The sequence below is a fragment of the Brachypodium distachyon genome, chromosome 2 (genome assembly GCF_000005505.3).
Source record: "Brachypodium distachyon strain Bd21 chromosome 2, Brachypodium_distachyon_v3.0, whole genome shotgun sequence".
NCBI classification, from domain to species: Eukaryota; Viridiplantae; Streptophyta; class Magnoliopsida; order Poales; family Poaceae; genus Brachypodium; species Brachypodium distachyon.
The window spans coordinates 36,586,942-36,591,701 of record NC_016132.3 but is presented as its reverse complement, the minus strand read 5'-3'; the positions used below and the strand labels follow the sequence as shown (position 1 = coordinate 36,591,701).

Genomic DNA, 4,760 nt, shown 5'->3' with positions numbered 1-4,760 from the left:
GTCCTGGTGGTCGACGCTAGCGGGGAAGACAAGCGTCTCGCCGTACTCGTTGAACCAGGAGGCACCGGCTGATGTAGATGCGCGCCACGTCAAGATCAGTGAGCCCCGCTAATCGCAGGGCCTTGATCCTCTCGACGATGGGGAGGAGATCCGCGTCGCGGCCGTAGCGGTCCCGCCAACTGTCGTCGCTCACCGGCAGCTTGGTGGGCGTGTAGATGAACTCATCGGGTTCCTCCACGCGAACCCAGCACCAGTCCGCGGGCCACTCCTTCTCGATCTTCTTCTCCGTCCGCAGGATGAACTCCAACTTCATCTTGTCGCGGGCATGGAACACCACCCCCGACGACATCGCCTCTGATTGCTCGACGCGCGGGTAAAAGTAGTGGCGAAACAACGCCACTGACGGCATCACCCCAATGAACCCCTCGCAGAGGAATTGGAAGACGGCGAGGAGGAAGAGGGAAGTGGGGTGGAGCTGCGCAACCCGGAGCTAGTACGCTGCCATGAGTGCGTGGAGGAAGAGGGAGTATGGAGGCACCGGCCCGGCAAGGATGAAGCGCGCGAACACCCGGAAGTCATTGTCCTGGTGGTCGGCGCCGGCGAGGAAGACGAGCGTCTCGCCGTACTCGTTGAACCAGGAGGCGACGGCGTGCCGGATCTTGTCAAGCCCCTTACCATTGTAGCCGGGCCTGAAGAAGGCCTGCGTGGCCCTCAACTCCCGTTTCTTCTGGTCCTTCTCCGAGAGAGGCTTCTTGGGAGCCTTCTCGCCTTTCTCGGCAGCAGAACTCTTGGAGCCTTTCCCTCTCTTGGGGGCTATGGGCGCCATGGGGAATGTGGGTGGAGACTAGCAGGATTCAAGGGTGCAAGGAAGAATGGGGATGAGAAAGAAGGGCTGGGGGCTAAGTGTTTGCTCCTCGGCATAGCGGTGGGGTGTTATAGCACCCCGGCGCTAAGCAACGGTCGCATCCGCACCCTACAGGTGCGCTGGGGATAACTACGCTTAAAGAGGGGGAATGCGGGACGTGGCCTTAACCACCCGCGATTAAGGGGAGGTTAGGGCGGAAATCTCGCCCCCACCACTCTGCTCGTAACGGCGGAGTCCTTGGAGTAACGCATAAACGGGCACCTGAAGCGGCTCGGGACCCACGCGTCAATTAAGGGCGTAGCCCTGCAACCGACCAAGGATGAGTTCGCCCGGGAGCAGGCGTTGCCGGCCCACACCCGGGGGCTACTATCGCACCAGTGGCACCCGGGGTGCCACCGCTGCCTAACGCGTGGGTCGTTCCACGTGCTTCTCGCAAGGACAACACCCTGGGTAGCACCGCTCGAGCTGCCCGGGAAGTCACCGGCCCAGCGGGACTAGCCGGGTTGCGGGGGTTACCCCGGAAGGCGGCAAGGGAATCTTGGTCAGAACACCCCCCCCCCCCCCGGGAAGGTCACTTGGCGGGAGGGTGTTCCCGGGCGCTGGCGCCTACGACAGGGCCGGTACCCAGCAGGCAAAGCGTCTGCGCCACGTGGCCGCCCCGGCAAGCTACCTGTGCGCGGGACTCGTTAGGGCGAGGAGTGTGGCACAAGCAAGCATTAAATGCTCCGACAGAAGGGTGGTTCCTTGTCAAGTCAGCCCACAGTGAGTGGCTCTCAGTGAATCCAAGGCACATACCGCCCTGGGTACAGTGCTTTGGACCGTGCATGCATGCCAACGCAGCAAGGGCAAGCTGCCTAAGGTCTAAGGTCGACACTTGTCACCCATGCATCGAGGCACCTGTGGTATCCCCTTGAGTATAAAAGGAGGACCATCACCAACGGTCAAGGTTCGGTTTGGTTTAGTTCTTACTAGTTTTAGCCCGGAAATAGCAAGTAGCACTTAGCAGGAAAGGAGAGAGAGCGCCCGGGGACTTCCCCGGCAACTTGTAAACCCCAGTTCATTGGTTCATACAAACTCAGAAGCAGGACGTAGGGTTTTAAACCTCAGGGTGGCCCGAATCTGGGTAAAAACGATCATGTGCATCTTTACGTTTGACATTGGCCTCGCCGGCGATCGCCAGAGCGATCCCTAACGCCCACTGCCGAACCAAAAGAGGGGGTGCCTTGCATCCCCGGTGTCTAAGCCCCGGGCTACGACACCACCTCCCCTCCCAGCTCCACTCCCCTCCCCACCGGCACTCCCCGCCTCCCCTCCCAGCTCCACTCCCCTCCCCACCGGCACTCCCCGCCTCCCCTCCCAGCTCCACTCCCCTCCCCACCGGCACTCCCAGCCTCCCCTCCTGCCTCCACTCCCCTCCCAGCTCCCCTCCCGCCTCCCCTCCCCGCCTCCCCTCTCGGTTCCACTCCCCTCCCCGCCGGCACTCCCCGCCTCCACTCCCCTCCCGGCTCCCCTCCTCTCCCGCCTCCCCTACCCGGCTCCCTACCCTCCCCTCCTCAACCCCTGCCGCCAATGGGGAGCTACGCACCCGGCCATCCCCAAGCGCTAGCCCCGCTCAACATCGGAGGCCGGGTGCAACGTCTTGCCACCGGCGAAGGGACCCCCTCCATCACCACACTTGCCGCAATAGGAGCCGCCTTCGTCGTCATCCGCAGGCGCGGGCGCCATGCCACGACGCCGCCTCTGTACCGTGTCATCGTAGCCATGCCAAACTGGGGACATGTCACTCTGGAGCTTGGGGGAGAGCTCGGGCACGGGCTTACGGCCGCGCTTGCAGCTCAGCAAGCCAACATTCTGGTGCAGCCTGGCATGTGGCCAGGCGAAGATGTTGCCGACGATGAGACGGTAGTCGTCGTTGGGAGCGCCAACGGGAGGCAGGTGCAAGTTGCCCTTCTTGGCAATCTGCTGCAGGTCTACTACGACGTGTTGTATGCAGTTGCTGTCGCAGGGATTGGCGCTGGGTTTTTCGGAGTGGCGGCAGTCGGTGTCCTCCTCTGTGGCTCCCGGAGGCCGTAGGGGCAACTAAGAAGGGGCGCCCAATGAAGATGGAGGTCAGGCCGTAGGGGCTAGAGAATCTAAGTTAGGAAATTAGAAGGAAGTTCGCAAGAGTTAGCTTTTGGGTAACTAGGAAATTGGCAGATTAACTGTGGAAGAAGGGCAGGACCAGCGAAGAAATTAGCAAGTTAGCTTTTGGGTAACAAGGAAATTAGCCAACTGTGTATTTTGGATCTCTGATGTTGATGCTGACAATGGCATGTATGAACAACTCTATGTAGATATTTCTTAGGCTAAAATCGTTGCATCTATTCTCCTGTTACCTTAACTAATAGCCGATTACAACACTCACTTAGAATTTAAAAGTCTCACCTAAGATTACAAAATATTACAACAGTCACTTACAAATTCAAAGTCTCACGTAAGATTACAAATATTACAACATAGTCACTTCGAATTTAGGAGTATGACTTATTGCGCCACTTGAAACTAAGGCAACATCTTCACAAGAAAAATGAAAACAACACCCAAAGTGATGGCCACACTCCAAGATGCCACGGCAACATCTCTAACTCGGCCAATTTCTGCCTTCATCTTGACTGCTTCGGCCAGTTCACTTTTCAGCTCTTCTATCTGCTCCTGCCCTTCGAAACCGTCGTTTCCAACTCCTCTATCACCTGGTCCAGGAAAGCAAGCTCAGTTTCAAGCTTAAGCATGTCAGCTAGTAATTTTTGCTTCTTCTCCTTCTCTTCGTTCAACTGTGCTTCCAAATCAGCTAGTAGTTTTTGGTTCCGCACATCACTACTCTCAGGCACCACTCCCACAGTACCCAGATTGTGCTCAACATCTTCATCATCATCATCATGCTCACGCTCCACCAAGTAATCTGGGTCAAAGTAACCCTAGTTGCACTACACAATTTAACAGTACACAACCAGTAAGCAGACGAGTACTCGGCACACCAACAAATAGGAAATCGAACTCAATTTGCAGCCAGCTAATGCAAAATTGCTCACCTTCTCTAAAGAATCGATGCTACTCTCCACCGAATCCCTGAGCCAGTCCATCATGGAAGCTCCTCCCTCATCCATGTACCCACTTCGCCCCATCCCTGTCCACGGCGGCCAAATCGTCCTCAGTTTGAGCTCCAATCGGCGGAATCGTCCTCAAATAGGGCTCAATTCGGCCCGATTCTGACCCTAAATCCAATCACGTGAACGAATCCAACAGTGGGGCGGGCTACGAAATCACTTACCTCAGCTCGTGGTGCCCAAAAACGAGGTAGCCCCAACAACGACGGTCCCGACGATTTCGGATTGGTACGCCGGCGCCTGGGGCGTCAGGGGTGCGGGTAGCTGCACGGGCATGGGTGCGAGCACAGAATCGGGCCAACGGAAGGTTCTAGCCGCTGCGAGAGGCTATTGGCGCGTTCAATCGGCTACGCGACGAGAGGAGAGCAGGGGTGCGGGTCGCGGCTGAGACGTCCGTCGGGGACCCTGTGGCAAATTTAGCAAAAAGGCCCCCAACTTTGGAACAATTAGCACCCAAGAAAGCCCCTGATTCATTCGGGGCCTGACGGACCTCCCAGACGGTGTCACATCTTAATTCGGGACTATATTGGACATTTTTGCTCCCCACCTCTCAACTATTATTATTATGGATCTTCCGCAGTCTTATTGCTCGAGCCGGATGACGATAAATTCTCATGTCCGGTTCCTTTGGGGGATGGATCCTAAAGAGTTCACCTATCCCAATAACAAAGAAACCAGACTTAAATGATCTTGTATTAAGAGCAAAATTAGCTGAAGGGATGGGACATAATTATTACGGCGAACCCGCGTGG

General features: G+C 56.9%; 1 long non-coding RNA gene across 1 annotated transcript; it reads right to left on the bottom strand.

Annotated features, from left to right (window-relative positions):
* Window positions 1-3,219: 3,219 nt before the first annotated feature.
* On the bottom strand, window positions 3,220-4,448 carry LOC104582756. Its single transcript, XR_730743.3, has 3 exons — window positions 4,173-4,448; window positions 3,934-4,028; window positions 3,220-3,828 (listed from the first exon to the last, which is right to left on the bottom strand). It is a non-coding gene; the product is annotated as an uncharacterized LOC104582756 (long non-coding RNA).
* Window positions 4,449-4,760: the final 312 nt, after the last annotated feature.